At 37.1% G+C, this 17,431-nt stretch overlaps 1 pseudogene; it reads right to left on the bottom strand.

Moving 5' to 3' along the window:
• The window catches only part of LOC110144208 (tripartite motif-containing protein 60-like), a 31,586-nt pseudogene extending 14,501 nt beyond the window's left edge, over positions 1-17,085 (bottom strand).
• Positions 17,086-17,431: the final 346 nt, after the last annotated feature.

Raw genomic sequence — 17,431 nt, 5'->3', positions numbered from 1 at the left:
AGGATACTGGGACGTAAGTTAAAGAAGTATAATTAAAATTTGTACAAATAAATTTGGTTGGGGAAATTAGTTCTAAACTAATTTTAAATTTGAAACATTTATTTTGTGTAGTAATCTTTTCATGTTTTTTATCTCTTTTGCTTAAAGTCACTACATTTAAAATATAAGATAAAATAATATGAGTACTATAGACCTGCCACATAAAATTGTTAATGCTGAAATCTTTTCACATTTGATAGATGCATGATTTTTATAAAATATATGCACTTTACTAACTGAAGTAAGGGAAATGGTGAGTATTCTCATGCCCTTCCACTTTTCCCCAGAGAGTGACTCTTTGAAATCTCATTCACAGTTCTATAGTTTTATTATACACATATTGAACATAAATATATCACAGCAATGTTTGTAAAATCAAAATCTGGAAACAAACTAAATAACTAAATACCTGTCTATGGGGAAATGAGTTTTCAAAAATTTAAGTATATATATATATATATATATATATATATATAATTGTACATATTTGTTGTAAATGAAAAATTGGTTTAGTAACAGATTTTCATATATTAATATTTATCTATTATGTTGTACATAAATATTACCTATTAGCTAAACTTAGCTTTGTCATATTATAAATATAACATTCCATATATAGTATAGTTGTATAGTAATATATAATTACTATAATGAAAAGATAAAATCAATGAACAATTAATTATTTGTAACTATTACCATAAAATCATTAATATTGATATTATTTGCTATTCTTTTACTATTGTGTTAATAACTATACACATTTCAAAGATATGTATATCATTTAAAATATTCACAATATATCGAACTTTACTCTTAAAGATTGTTGAGTAGTGATATAGGACAAATGCTTGCCAGATATGCTAATTCTGTCTACTATAAAAGTTTGGAAAGCAAAGAAGTCTTCTGTAATTTCCTCAGAAAGTATTCTTCAGAATGACCATTAACTAAAACTACAAAATTATGTCACTAACAAAGAGGCACAATTAGAAAATGCTGACTATAATACAACTATGCCATAGGGTAAAAACAATTAATTTGCTTTGCTTTCTGCAGTACTGTAAGTTTTGCTGACAGGGAAGTATGATAGCAGTTTTCCGTCAACTAAATCTATTTTTTGCTTAGCAAAGCTAGAAATCATGTAATAATGTCCATCTGGGTTACCTCAGGGTTAAAGTTTAAATATAGCTTGCTAAATAAGTTGATTTTGCTAAATAAGTTGATCTATTCATAAATGCTACCAATAGATTTTGCAGCTCTCTGGTTTCAGTTGTAAAATCTCAAGGAATTGTGAAATAAAAGTTAAAGAAAATTTTTCAATAGCATTTTCTACTATTTACTCGTGTATTTCCCAGTTGATTAATGGGACAAATTTATAGGACTTGTGCTGTCAAATTTTAATTAAAAAGAAAAGGAACACATTCATATTCACAAGCCTAGGGAAAAGTGCAATATTTGTAATCAATGAATTCCTATACCAGAGAGAAAATCATGGTGACATATATAATAAAATATCTGGCTACAGGTTCCAAAGAAGTGGCCCTGAAATCTTTATAAATAAAAGGCATGTGTTCTGTTTCAATAATCAGCTGTTATTTTTTACAACACTGGGTGACTGGTAATAATATTAGGATGTGTTTATATAAACAAAATGGCATTCTGTATTCAGTTTTGCACCTCCCCTAAGAGGAGATTAATTGGGCTGCTAATTGTGCAGTACTTTGGTTCAGATTGGAACTTGGCTCAATGGCTCAGTGGGTAAAGAGTCCATCTGCAATGCAGGAGACACAGGAGATGTGGGTTCGATCGCTGGGTCAGGAAGATCCCTTGGAGGAGAAAATGGCAACCCACTGCAGTACACATGCCTGAAAAATCCCATGGACAGAGAACCCTGACAGGCTATAGTCCAAAGGGTCACAAAGAGTCGGACACGACTGAGAACAAGAGCAAGACAAACAAGGAATGTGACCAAGGTGGTTATAACCTAAAATGCAGCCAGACTTTGTCTCAACAATTGCAAGTTTTATTACCCAATCTAATCTGTTTGGTGCTGTCTTGTCTTATGCATGTAACCCAGAAGTATGGCTAAAAGGCATTTTCTATTTGGAAGCAGAATGAAAATTCTTGAGCTGTGTTAAACTCGAGCATTAGTGAAGTTTCTTGTAGTTTTGGGCCATAGAGTTGTGTTTTCCTTTGCTATGTATTTAACTTTATTTGGCGTGGGCTGTATAATTTTCTTAGAGTTCTGTACCTATATCCTTGTGATATGCCTTCTTGAAACCAGTATATGAAATCTGTTTCTTTGCAACTAAAATCACTTATTAAATAGTGTTCTGTTTCCTTTATAGAAAAAAAAAAAAAAAAAAAAAAACCTGAGTTTTAAAGCAAATATCACAAATGGGAGAAAATTCCAATCTAGGAGTAGTTCTGTATTGTAGGCAAAGGAAAGCAGGAGGTGCAGATTTGGTATTTTCTGCGGGTCCCCTAGCTGCGTTGCATGTGCTGTGTGCTAAGTTGCTTCAGTTGTGTCCAACTCTTTGGGACCCTGTGCACCAGAGCCTGCCAGGCTCCTCTGTCCATGGGATTCTCCAGGAAAGAATACTGGAGTGGGTCACCATGCCCTCCTCCAGGGGATCTTCCTGACCCAGAGATGGAGCCCTCATCTCTTAGTCTCCTGCGTTGGCAGGTGGGTTCTTTACCAATAGTGCCACCTAGGAAGCTGCATTTTTCTCTTTCATTGTTTTCCCCTAAGTAAATTTGCCAGCCCCTTCAACATTCATACTCGCATGTTTGGTCTCAAAATATTCTCCCATTTTGTAATATTGAATGGAAAATATTAAATGATAAATTGTCCATGTGAAGCATGTGTGCAAAAAGGAATTTTGTGTTCAAATAAAAAAAAAAAAGAAAACTTTTTTAAAGCTATCCTAGAGAATTATGCTTGGGAATAACATGTGGAAAATTTAAAGACATATCACAGAAGTAAAGTGAAGTGAAGTGAAAGTCGCTCAGTCGTGTCCGACTCTTTGCACCACCAGGGACCATCCAGTTCATGGAATTCTCTAGACTAGAATACTGGAGTGGGTAGCCTTTCGCTTCTCCAGGGGATCTTCCCAACCCAGGGATCAAACCCGGGTCTTCCGCATAACAGGAAGATTCTTTACCAGCTGATCTGCAAGGGAAACCCCCATACCAAAGAATTTACCTTTAGGATTATGCTTTAGAATTAACTCCATGTATATAGTTTAACTCCATGTATATATTTATAGATGGAAAATTTTAAATGGAAAAATATAAATTTTATGTGTATACATATATGTATAACAATGAAAATTACTAAATGGAAACAAGAGAGCTTTGAAAATGAATTTTTCATAGATCATTGTTACCCTCAAGGGGTTCTGATCATGTTTATGACATATATGCCCCAGTGTAAAAGATTCTTTAGTATTCTGGCTCATTAATAATTATTAGGCAATGGAAAAGCAAGTTTCTAATTTATACTCTGTTGTATAGCAAAAAATAATTGAAAAAAACTACATTAAAATGCTATAACACATTGTGGCAATCATTTCTAATCAACTACCAGTATGTTTTCTCTCCTTCTTTAGAAAGAATCTGGATATTTTAGTTGGGCTTTATATATAACTCAGAGTGAAATATGTAATTAATTGCCAATATCCCTTTCAACTGTATCCAGGTAATTAATTCTGGCCAATGAGATTTAAGTGTAAATCTTTTATGTGACTTCTGTAAAGTTCCATTAACAGTGAGATGCTGTGCCTTTCTGCCTTTTCTTTTGCCTGATGAATTAACTCAAGAAAAATGGCTGCAGCAGAAAAATAGGTACAATGGTGCACTAAGTTAATGATGAAACTATGAAGCCATGACACTATTCCTGGAGGCCTTTAGCAAGAATTAATTTTACAAAGGAAGCAAAAGTCTGTCATATGTAAGCTGTTGTAATTTTACAGTTGCTAGAAACAGAAGGTAATTCCTGATTGGTACGGAACTGGGCACCTGAAAGTAGAGTTTCAGAAGTAATAGAATGTAAAAGTGACAGAGAGACGGTGCATATGGAGAGTTGCTTGTCAGGGGTACAAAGTTTAAGTTATGCAAGGTGAATAAATTCTAGAGATCCAGTGTTCTGCACTGTGACTACAGTTAGCAATATTCTATGGTATACTTGGAATTTGCTAAGGTGACACTAGTAGCAAAGAACCCACCTACCAACGTAGGAGCCACAAGAGGCTCCGGTTCGATCCCTGGGTTGTGAAGATTTCCTGGAGCAGGGCATGGCAACCAACCCCAGTATTCTTGCCTGGAGAATCCCACGGACAGAGAAACCTGGCGGGCTAAAAGGTCCATACTGTCACAAACAGTCAGACATGACTGAAGTGACCTAGCACGCAGCCACATACTTGAGATTTGTCAGAGGGTAGAGCTTAATTTTTTTTTTCCAAAAGAGCAAAATAAAAAAGAAAATGGCATCTATGTGAGGTGATGGATTGTTAATCAGCTTGTTTATGATGATAATTTCACAAGGTACACCAAAATAACAAGTTGTATACCTTAAATATATACAATTTTTATCATCAATTACACCTCAATAAAAGCAGAGGAGGGAAGGCAAGGAGAAAGAAAGCTTCATTTCTAATTTGCTATATGTTTTTAGTTTGTTTTTATAATCCCAAGTATGTTCATTTGATTTTCAAAAAAATATTCAGTACTCAGAGAATAATCATATCAGGTTTTTTTCCTATCATTCTTTCCATTTTTTTAATATTATAGATTGGTTTTTCAAAAGATAAATCATGTTTGCATTCCTAGAATAAACTCAATTTTAATGTAAGGTATTTTATTCTTTCATTAGTGTAATATAGATATTTAATGACCTTAATGTTCTTTCATACCAGAGTTCATTAACATTTTGTTTGAAATCTTTGCACCTATGATGATGAGATATTTGCCTGTAATAGCTTGTATAGGAGTTTTTAATCCTTGATATAATTTGATATCAGTGTCCTAGCAGGTTCAAAATGTGACTTCTACTTCTGAAATGTTATTATCTCTTTAAGTCCTTGGAAGAATTTACCAGTGATATCCTCTGAAATTGGTGGTTTACTTGAGGGAAGGATTTATAGGTTCAATGCTTCAAATACCTTAGAACTATTCATAATTTTATGCTCAGTTTGGTAATATTTATGTTCGCAAAAGTTTTGTTTGTTTGCTTTTATGTTTTTAATTGATTTGAAATGTTATACTATAAACATCAATTAACTTAAAATTCCCTATTAAGATTTTTTAGATGACAGTAACTATAACGTTCAGAAAACTAAGATCATGGCATCTGGTCCCATCACCTCATGGGAAATAGATGGGGAGACAGTGGAAACAGTGTCAGACTTTATTTTGTTGGGCTCCAAAATCACTGCAGATGGTGACAGCCACCATGAAATTAAAAGACGCTTACTCCTTGGAAGGAAAGTTATGACCAACTTAGATAGCATATTAAAAAGCAGAGACATTACTTTGCCAACAAAGGTCCGTCTGGTCAAGGCTATGGTTTTTCCAGTGGTCATGTATGGATGTGAGAGCTGGACAAAAAATTGATGTTTTTGAACTGTGGTGTTGGAGAAGACTCTTGAGAGTCCCTTGGACTGCAAGTTGATCCAACCAGTCCATCCTAAAGGAGATCAGTCTTGGGTGTTCATTGGAAGGACTGATGCTGAGGCTGAAACTCCAATACTACAGCCACCTCATGCGAAGAGTTGACTCATTGGAAAAGACCCTGGTGCTGGGAGGGATTGGGGGTAGGAGGAGAAGGGGACGACAGAGGATGAGATGGTTGGATGGCATCACTGACTCGATGGGCATGAGTTTGAGTAAACTCCGGGAGTAGGTGATGGACAGGGAGGCCTGGTGTGCTGCAGTTCATGGGGTCGCAAAGAGTCGGACACGACTGAGCGACTGAACTGAACTGAACTGAAGTGATATAGTGGGCTTCCATTGTAGCTCAGTCAGTAAAGAATCTGCCTGCAATGTAGGAGACCCAGGTTCGATTTCTGGGTTAGGAAGATCCCCTGGAGAAGGAAAATGGCAACCCACTTCAGTATTCTCACCTGTAGAATCCCATGGACAGAGGAGTCTGCCAGGCTCCTCTGTCTATGGGGTCACAAGAGTCAGACACGACTTAGAAACTAAACCAAAGGATATAGTAATATCCACTTTTTTCAATGTGGATCATTTTTTAAAGTCTTTATTGAATTTGTTACAATATTGGTTCTGTCTTATGTTTGTTTGTTTGTTTTTTTTTGGTCCTCGAAGCATGTGGTATCCCAGCTCCCTGAGAGGTTATAGAACCTGTACCCCTCTGCATTGGAAGGTGAAGTTCCAACCACTGGACCACAAGTGAACTCCCAGTAACATCAATTTTTAAATAAGTTTCATTGGAAATTTATACCTTCTCACTATTATTTTGTTCAGACAGTTAAATGGAAAACTGAAGCATATTAAAGAATTTAAGAGTTTGAGCAAAAATAAATTCAATCAGTATTCAACCTAGAAGATAGAAAGGTGCTCCTAGGAACTGTACCAAATGAAAGACTTTTATAGCCAAAGGGGAAAGGGAATAAAGTTTATTTATATTGTATTTATATTAAAAAAGAGGATTGGTTACTGCAAGGTTACTTTTCTTTGGAGGATGGTTTGGGTCTATCAGGCAGATTACATAATTATCACTGATTAGGAAATTCCTAACTGACTGGTTTAAGATTCCATTTTTGAAGGAGCCAAAACTGTAGTTAAGTCTCCTTTGGTGACATTTAGCATAAGTGGCTCCATTTTGTGTCTGTTGTCTTATTTGCAACAAGTATTAATACAATGGAGAAATATGTATCAGTATTTTTCATAAGTACTAATACTATGGATTTTCTCTTTTGGGCTTCCATTTCCTTTTTGAAAATGTATGTTGTTATCTTTACTCTCTTTCTGAATATTTTGTCTTTTTTATTTTTAACTTTTTCAACTTTTTCAGATAGATTCCTAGATTATTGGCTATTAGAATTTAATTTTAATGAATAAAAATAAAGGTATATATTTCTGTGTCCCTATATCATCTGTGATCCCCCAAATTTAAATATATTGCATTTTATTGATATTAGTTCAAGGTATTCCTAATTTTAATTGGAAACTATATAAAACTTACTATATAGAGCTGGATCTTTCTCTATAAAATTAGTGAGTTTTATAGAGTTGGGTTGTTCAGTTTCCAAAATATTCATCTTCTTAGTATTTTTAAATTGGATTAATAATATTGATCAAGGACCATGTTCTGTGTGAATTAAATTTTTTTAAAAAAATAACAGAAAAGATGCTCAGCATTACTAATCATCAAGGAAGTGCATCTAGAAACCACAATGAGATATCACATCACAACTGTCAGGAGGCCTGTCACCAAAAAGATAATAAATAATAACTGTTGTGAAAGATGTAAAGAAAAGAGAACCCTAGTACACTGTTGGCTAAAATGTAAATTAGCACACCTACTGTATAGATGCAGAAGGAAATGGCCAACCACTCTAATATTCTTGCCTGGAGAATTCCATGGATAGGGGAGCCTGGTGGGTGTTAGTTCATGGGGATCATAGAATCAGACATGACTGAGCAACTAACACATACACTGTAGGAAACAAAACATAAGTCCCTCAAAAAACTAAAAGCATAAACACCATGTGGTCAACAATTCCACTCTTGGGTATAAATCTGAAGAAAGTAAAAATACTAATTAAGAAAGATATATGCTCTCCAATGTTCATAGGAGCATTATTTACAAGAGCCAAGATATGGAAGCAACCTAAATGTCCATCAGTAAATCAATGGAGAAAGATGAGGTGGGGTGTGTGTGTGCGTGTGTGTGTGCATGCGTGCATGATGGAATACTACTCAGCCATAAACAAGAATGAAATTTTGTCATTTATAGCAACATGGATAGACATGAAAGACATTATGCTGAGTGAAATAAGTTAGAGAAAGATGGACACTGATGTTATCACATATATGTTGAATCTAAAAAATGAAACAATATAAAAAATAATATATGGCCTATTGCTTTTCACTTTTTGATATGAACTTGAGGAGAAAATTGAACATTGTATAAATTTCAGTTAGCAGATAATTATTTAGATATTCTATATACTTGTAGTTTTCTTTTTGCTTGCTTGCTCTTTGAGTTAATGAGATAGTTGCATTAAATACACCAATTGCATTTGAGAGATTTCTGTCTCTTCAAGTTATTTTGCAATTTGTGCTTTAAATATTTTTATACTATTCTACTTGGTACATGCAACATTAAGGTTGGTATACCTTTTTAAAAATTGCTTAATAATTATGAAATCTGTCTCTTCATCTCTAGAAATAGATCTTGCTTTGAAGTCTACATTCTCTGATATAAGATAGCTACACCAGCTTCTCTTTTGTTAATATTTGCATGATCTTCTTGTTTCCAGTCTTTGTCTTTCAACCATTCTCTTTGTATTTAATATAGCTTTCTGTTAAATAAATATAGAATTAGATTTTTATTTTGTTTCTTAGGTAATGTAACAGTATTTGTTTTCAACTGCAGTCTTTTTTTTTTCATTTATTTTTATTAGTTGGAGGCTAATTACTTTACAATATTGTAGTGTGTTTTGTCATACATTGACATGAATCAGCCATGGATTTACATGTATTCCCCATCCCGATCCCCCCTCCCACCTCCCTCTCTACCCGATCCCTCTGGGTCTTCCCAGTGCACCAGGCCCGAGCACTTGTCTCATGCATCCAACCTGGGCTGGTGATCTGTTTCACTATAGATAATATACATGTCTCGATGCTGTTCTCTCAAAACATCCCACCCTCGCCTTCTCCCACAGAGTCCACAAGTCTGTTCTATACATCTGAGTCTCTTTTTCTGTTTTGCATATAGGGTTATCGTTACCATCTTTCTAAATTCCATATATATGTGTTAGTATGCTGTAATGGTCTTTATCTTTCTGGCTTACTTCACTCTGTATAATGGGCTCCAGTTTCATCCATCTCATTAGAACTGATTCAAATGAATTCTTTTTAATAGCTCAGTAATATTCCATGGTGTATATGTACCACAGCTTCCTCATCCATTCGTCTGCTGATGGGCATCTAGGTTGCTTCCATGTCCTGGCTATTATAAACAGTGCTGCGATGAATATTGGGGTGCACGTGTCTCTTTCAGATTTGGTTTCCTCGGTGTATATGCCCAGGAGTGGGATTGCTGGGTCATATGGCAGTTCTATTTCCATTTTTTAAGAAATCTTCTCACTGTTCTCCATAGTGGCTGTACTAGTTTGCATTTCCACCAACAGTGTAAGAGGGTTTCCTTTTCTCCACACCCTCTCCAGCATTTATTGCTTGTAGACTTTTGGATAGCAGCCATCCTGACTGGTGTGTAATGGTACCTCATTGTGGTTTTGATTTGCATTTCTCTGATAATGAGTGATGTTGAGCATCTTTTCATGTGTTTGTTAGCCATCAATTGCAGTCCTTAATTCACTTATATTTTATGAAATTATGGCAATTTTGGTTCAAATATACCACCTTAATATTTATTTCATATTTCCTAACATTTTTCATTCCTTTCTAAAGGAATTTTCTTTACTTATGAAATAATCAAATATGTTTATTTTTCTCCTCTCCATTAACTTGTCTGTTAAAGTTTCTTTTACTTGTATTTAAGGACTAACCTACATATTGCAATGTATGTTTTTGAGTTTAAAAACCTATATTAACTTACTATATTTGTGTTTTCTAAAAAAATTAATTTATAATTTTTTACCGTTGATGTCTCTTGTTTTTATTACTCTTTTTCATGTGTACTTTATTTCAACATATATTGTAAACTTCATAAGACATTGCTATTATTGCTTTCAGTAGTCAATATTATTTTATAAATTTCCATGTATTTACCATCTCTTTTCCTTTTCCTTACCACTTTACCATGTTTCTATCTGAATTCATATTTTTTCTATCTAAAGAAATTTATGTTGTTGTGGTTCAGTCACTCAGTAGTGTCTGACTCTTTGGACTCTTTGCAGTGACCGCATGAACTGCAGGACATCAGACTTCCCTGTCCTTCATTATCTCCCAGAATTTGCTCAAAGTTATGTCCACTGAATCGGTGATGCCATCCAACCATCTCATCCTCTGTCATCCCCTTCTCCATTTGCCTTCAATCTTTCTTATAATCAGGGTCTTTTTCAATTAATTGGCTCTTCATATCAGGTGGTCAAAGTATTTGAGCTTCAGCATCAGTCTTTCCAATGAATATTCAGGGTTGATTTTCCTTTAAGATTGACTGGTTTGATCTCCTTGCTGTCTATAGGTCTCTCAAGAGTCTTTTCCAGCCCCACAGCTTGAAAGCATCAATTTTTCAGCACTCAGCCTTCTTTATAGCCCAACTCTCACACCCATACATGACTGCTGGAAAAATTGTAGCTTTGACTGTATGGACCTTTGTCAGCAAAGTGATGTCTCTGCTTTTTGAAACAGTGTCTAGGTTTGTCACAGTCTTGTAATTTCATGGCTGCAGTCACTGTCCACCATGATTTTGGAGCCCAAGGAACTAAAGTCTGTCATTGTTTCCATTTTTCCCCCATCTATTTGCCATGAAATCTGTACTTTCAAACTTTTCTTTAATGTAGTTCTAATGGTGATTACTTCTCTCTGTACTTGTTTGTCTAACAATATCTTTTTATTTTCACATTCATTTTGGGAGGATGTTCCCTGTATGATGTATTCTCATTTAGCAAATATTTTCTCTAAACATTTTCTACATAATTTAATTGTTTTATTTTCTCTATTCCTATTTGGAAATTAACTGTATTTTTTATCACTGAAGCAACAGATTTACTTCAAGCAGTCATCAGTTTTAGAAAATTATTGTCTATTATTTAATAAAATGTTGGCTCCAAACCTTTAACTTCCTCTACTCCTGGAGTCAGATTAAATCTTATCATCAAGAACTATATGTCTCTTGAACACAATTTTGTATTTTAAATCCATTTTCGTATATTCAGTAAGACATTTTATCTTGATCTTTCAATATACTTGCTTTTTTCCACTGTCATCTATTTTTAAAGGAATCGACTAAATTCACATACTTAGTTTCACTATTCAATTCTAAATTAATGTTTGATTTATGTTTTCTTTGCTGAAATTCTTTGTGTCAATATTCTCGAGTATCTAAATTATAGTCATTTTCAGCTCTGTGTCTGATAACCCCAATACCTGCATTCATCGCAGGCATAGATTATTTTGTTCATTTCTTCTGATTTTTTTTTTTTTATCATTTGGTCCTCTTCATTTCCATGCCTTTTACATTTTTATTTACTTCTCAAAACTTGTGTATGAAAAATTGTAGAGTATCTGGATATTATGATTTCTTTCTTGCACACAATATTTCTTTTTGTTTTTTTCCAGTATTGTATAGAGAACAGGAAAGATGTCCTTGGTCCACGTGACTTTGGAACATATTTTATTTTATGCTTACACCTAGGGATTCCCCATTTTCATTTCCCGACCTCAAAACCTGGGATATTTAGGTAAGGTCTCTCTCTTGGATGATCCATGAAGCCTGAGCTGTAAGACTGTCGACTCTCTGCTTAGCTTTCATGTTCTTAGCGGCTGCTTTATACTTTCTTTTTCTGAGTCATCACCTGTTCTTGAATCGTATAAAAGTTGAAAAATGTCTTATAGCAATACTCTACTCAGAATGTTTGGGTCATTTCTCTGTGGTTTTCTTTTCTCCTAGGGTATTGCCCTGCATTCTTAGTTATTTGGAAGCCATAAATTTTAGTGATTGCTTCCTTAGCCCAGGATACTGCAAAATACAAGGTTGCTGCTCCCACTTGGCCCGTGTGTCCTATGCCTAGAACCAGCTACAGACTCCAAAGAATAAAGCAGCAGGAAGCTCAGGTATCCTCAATGCCTTACCCTTCCCTCCAGGACTCTGACCCACAAGTTCTGGCAGCCTTTGTTGTTTTATAAATGCTTCAGTGTCTTTTAAAATATTTATTCATCTTTTGTAGTTCTCTTCAGCTGCAAGTTAGTCTCGTGTCAGCTGCATCCTACTGTTTTTGTTGTCAACAGCTTTCACACCTTAATTTCTAAAAATGCATGTTTACACATGTATGTGAGTGTGAATATATACACAGATATACATATGATTTCTATATGTATAATTCATAAAATATATATGTATATTCAAGTATGATACACAAACTATATGGCTATTTTTGAGAGCTACAGCTTCTGGTGTTTAATTGTATAATAGAATAACTGAGTTTGGATGTAAATATGAATTTGAGACAGGCTGGGACCTGGGACCCTTTGCTTCAGTGCTGCAAAACTTGCACATGGACACACCTCTCCTTGAGGAACAAAATTTTTTAAAAAAAAGCTATATGGGTTTAAAAATAACATGCTGCAGTTAAGGTAAATTCTGTACAAAAGATACAAAGAGACCAAAGACCCCAACTTCCATTTTTGAAGGGCCTGGAGGAAAGGTAAGAAGTCTGGAGTAAAAGCAGGGCATGCCCCTGCACACAGCGCACATAAGGGGTTGGCAGACCACCTACACACCTCTACCCTCACCCCATATGAGGAACAAGCGTGCCCCCTCCTAGGGAGCAAGCAAGCAGGGGACCCTATTGTTTGTTCTCACTCCCCCTGCTGCAGGGCTCCCAAGAAAGCCTTGCCTGAATTTCTTTCTGGCCTCTAGTCAATTTCTATTGATTGGGGAAGACCAAGAACTCTGGTCGATATCATACTTCATGGTGCCCAACGTGGAGCCCTTGTCTTCTTTCAAGAGAGGATCTGGGCACCTCCAGGACCATGAAACACATCCTCCCCATGAGTGACAAGCAGCCACTTGAACCTCTTGTCTGAACATCATCACATTTGGTAAGTCTGCCTTCCTGACCCCTCTTTCAGGCAAGGCTCTCTCCCTCCCCTTTGTCTGTTTCCCCTCACAGTCTCCCTTCCCCATTTGTCCCTTTCCCCATCCTGAAATCTCTCTACTTCTGTGTCCTCTTCTCTCTCTGTCCTCTCTTCTGTTCTGTCCTTCCTAGGGACCGGACCTTGAGCAGCTTCAGCATCACTCCTTTCGGCTTGTGAGGCCTGCTCCTGCTGGCCAGCGGCTCACCTCCATGGGTGATGAGCGGAGATTGGAGAGGCTTGCCTCACACCATGCAGACCTTGGCCCAGCAGGGCTCTCCCTGAGAGGGGATTTATGAGAGTGATAGCAGTTCTGACCTCAAGTCATATAGTGTCTGGAAGTCCAATCATCCTGATAGTCTCACCTTTGTTTTTCTGCCACCAACAGAAGTTCCACTGGAAATGGGCTGAAGTGGCAGTTCTCTACATACTGTGCCTGCGTGGGTGAGAGTCCCCATCTCTGGGTTGCAGTCCTACAGAAGACATGAAACTGGCTGGTTTCCAGACTTCATCAGCCCAGTGGGCTGTGGACAAATTGCTCCCTCCTTCACTGGCTTTTTGAAAATGAGGTAGAAATTGTTAGGCAGTCAGTGTAGAAGTCAGAGCCTTGGTTCTTTTTTTAATTTCAATTTAATTCTTATACACAAGCATCTTGCTCTGTTAAAAGCTGTATTTACTGCTTCAGTTTCTAGGCATTCAGAGGAATGCCTCCCTGGTCTGGAGGGTCATAAAACATTCAGACCCAGGGCAAGACAATCATTAACTGCTGTCCAGTTTATCAAGGAGAAAAACTCCAGGTAGACAATTAGCTCCTAAGCAGACATTGAGCCCCTAAATAATGTCCTGGGGTCTTGAGAAAGGGCCTAGGGATAGTGTCGCAATGTCTAGAAAAACTGAGAAACTGGATAATACAAGAAACCCATAACAATGACAAACTGGACATTGCAACCATTAAATTATTTGGTCAGAAATTACACATATCTGGCCCTGCGCCAACCAAAAACAAGCAGATCAACTCTAATAAACATATGAAAACTGCTGTTGTTCCTGTGTTTGGGAGCTCTTCACTCCTCCCAGTGTCTATGCTGAGAGCTTTATATCTCCATCCTTTAAAATAAACTGCTTGTGTGAGTATTTTCAAGTTTGCAACATCCATTCTTGGGCTCAGTGAACAGAACTCAGTTCTCCATTTCAGAATCACACAAATTGGTGCCTGAATAGACACCTGCAGGGGGTGGGTTGAAATAGCAATTGCTCTCTTTCTGTCTCTTTCTCTTTTTAGTCTTTTCTGTTCCTCTTTTTATCTCTCCCTTGGTCCTTATCCGTACACTCACGCCCTCCCCTTTATCTTGAAAACTTCTTGTACTTCTTTAAATTTCCTGATTGGTATCTTTGTTTGTGTTGTAGTTTTGTCTGTCCAACTAATCCTGCAATTCTGAGTTGTAGGGAGAAGTCAATTCTGACTCCATGTTGGAACTGTTTATTTGACTTGCTTTCTGTTGCTTTTGTTATTATAATTCTACATAATGGCCTGCCTTAGTGACTCTTGCCTCTCCGCCTGACTGTTAGACTAAAGTGCCTTTGTTCAGAATCTTGTCCATCTTCCATCTGTAGATGGCAGGAAGGAAGAAATTAACACATCTCCCTGCCTGAGGCTTGCCATTCTAGGAGATATTTGCAAGAATTAAATGGTCTTTTTATGTTGTTTCCTCTCTTCTCAGCATCTGATCCATAAAAGAACCTGGCATCTAACAAGATGGTTACCTTAAGACACTAGTCTGCCATCTTCTTGGTCAATAAAGTCCTATTCCTTACCCTCAACACCTCACGTCTCAAATTAATTGGCCTCTCGTGTGGTGAGCAGAGTAAGCTTGTACACGGAAACACTGACACTGTGGGCATGGTGGGACACGTAAGCCCTGAAATATAAACACAGCGCACATTGCCTGATGCTCCTGTCTTGGGTTACTCACTGGCATTTTAAAGAACAAAAAGAAACAAAAACAGAAGCCTACATTTTCCTCTCCTCTGCTCTTGCATTGTAACTATATTGTCTAGGCCTTCAGGAACTACCTGACTCATCTGTAAAAACTACCCCTCCCCCCAACCACACACACACACACACACACACACACACACAGGCATAAAATGGGTAAAGCCATTTTAAATTCAGCGGGGAAACTATGAGATCGTTAGTTCTGTAGAAATTAACTTGCCCAACTTAAACTCATGGGTTTAATGTATACAGACCTTTTGAAGAGTCATCAATAGTATGTATAAAACACTCATTGTACCTGAAGTTGTATGAGTGTATGAGTGTGTGTGTGTGTGTGAGTGTGTGTGTGTGTGTGTGTCTGCTCAGCCGCTTCAGTCATTTCTGACCTTTGTGATCCCGTGGACCATAACCCACGAGGCTTCTCTCTCCATGAGATTTTTATGAGCAAGTTAGATGGAAGGGGTTGCCATGCCCTCCTCCAGGGAATCTTTCCAACCCAGGGACCAAACCGAAGTCTCCTGTGTCTCCTACATTCAGGTGGATTCTTCACAACTTGAGCCAACCGGGAAGCCCATACATAAGGCTACTGAAAGTCAATAAGTGTCCATTATTTTGTTTAAAAATCTTTCAACAAGGACTATAACCTGATGTGATTAAATGTTTAAATGTAACTGGGATAGAACTTTTTTTTTTTTTAAGTCTTTATTGAATTTGTTACAATACTGTTTCCGTTTCATGTTTTGGTTTTTGGCCGCCAGGCATGTGGGTTCTTAGATCCCCGACCAGGGATCGAACCTGCACCCCCTGCACTGGGGAGCAAAGTCTTAACCACTGGACCGCCAGGGATGTCCCTGGATAGAACTTTTTAAAACACTATAGGAATAATTTTGTCCATAGGGTCTCAAAGAGTCAGACACAACTAAAGTGACTTAGAACCCTCGCAAATACATAGGAACAATTATGTTTTGGAACTGTCAATCTAAGACAGTCTCTCTAAATTTGGGTAAATTTTAAAATAAAGTCAAATGATAGGAATTAATCAAATTTTCAGGCCATTTCAAATAAGATAAAATATTGGAACAGTAATTGCTAAACAGTTCTAAATTTACTTACTTTTTTCTTCTTGTGAGAGAGAAACTAAAGCTATTTGGTGTGCCTTGAGATGTTCTCTACCAATTTTTGGAATGCTGATGTAAAAAGACAGTTGATGCTTGTTTTCAGGAAAAAAAAAGTATGAGGACTAGAATATATTTTGTTGAAAGGAAAAAGGCTACAGAAAGTTGCAGAAGGTTTACGGAAGAGGAACATTGACAAAAGAATTTGTATGTGGTCAGGATTTTCTAAGATTGAATTAACTTTAATTAGGTAATTGGATTTTATTAAGAGTCAGCTGGTGCAAGAATGGGCTTTCAGGTGGTGCAGTGGTAAAGAATCAGCCTGCCAATGCAAGAGACCCAGAAGGCACAGATCTGATCCCTGGGTCAGGAAGGTCCCCTGGAGAAGGAAGTGACAACCCACTCTAGTATTCTTGCCTGGAAAAGTCCATGGACATGGGAGCCTGGCAGGCTGCAGTTCATGGATCTCAGAGTCAGACGTGACTGACAGACTGAGTGCAGCACGATACAAGACTGGTTTCGATTTCCTTCTCTCATAAGAGAACAAAGTCGGTCCTGGAATGCTGTTTTTAATAACAGATCGTGTGCCTTCAAGTGGTCTATATTACTTTGGATTCCCCCCTCCCACCCTAGCTCAAGGAATAAGTGTTGTTTCACAGAAAACTATGATCCTATCTGACCAGATGTTTTCAAACTTTTTTAAGTTTTTGAACAGACTTCCAAAATATCAAATTGTACCTGAAATTCTCTTGACTTCCAGTTAACTTTGGGTTCTTCAAAGGGTGCCTGGAACATCCTAAAGAGACATCCTAAACTAACTGGGTTAATCTGTAAGGAGAGGTTTGCCAGATTCTCAAAGGATTCTGACAAGTTTAGTGATGAATTTGTAAGGCTGGGGTTGGCACTCTCTCTCATCTGGCAGGACGGCATATAGTTACTCTGGTCTACTGTTGTACCCTAGATAAAAAGGTGTGTATACTGAGAAAGGCCAGGGAACACACAGATGGCTCACTGGCCACCAGTCCACACCACCGAATTCACTAGGTGGCTTGGGATGCAACCCCAGCATATGACCCACACTGGGACTCTGAAGACCATGTCGGCCAGGCTAGGCTGAGACACTACATTACTAGTCATCAGAAGGAATGAAAAGCTGTATGTAAATGATGATATGGTATGAAAAGCCTGTACATTATGATAAGATCCAAGAGATTACACAGGAAAAAAATAAAAACCCAACAGTCTTTCTGAGTCAGGTGACGGAGTCATTCAAGAA

Source organism: Odocoileus virginianus, chromosome 8, assembly GCF_023699985.2.
Source record: "Odocoileus virginianus isolate 20LAN1187 ecotype Illinois chromosome 8, Ovbor_1.2, whole genome shotgun sequence".
Classification (NCBI taxonomy): domain Eukaryota; kingdom Metazoa; phylum Chordata; class Mammalia; order Artiodactyla; family Cervidae; genus Odocoileus; species Odocoileus virginianus.
Note: the sequence above shows the minus strand (reverse complement) of the source record. Positions and strands in the feature narration are given on the sequence as shown.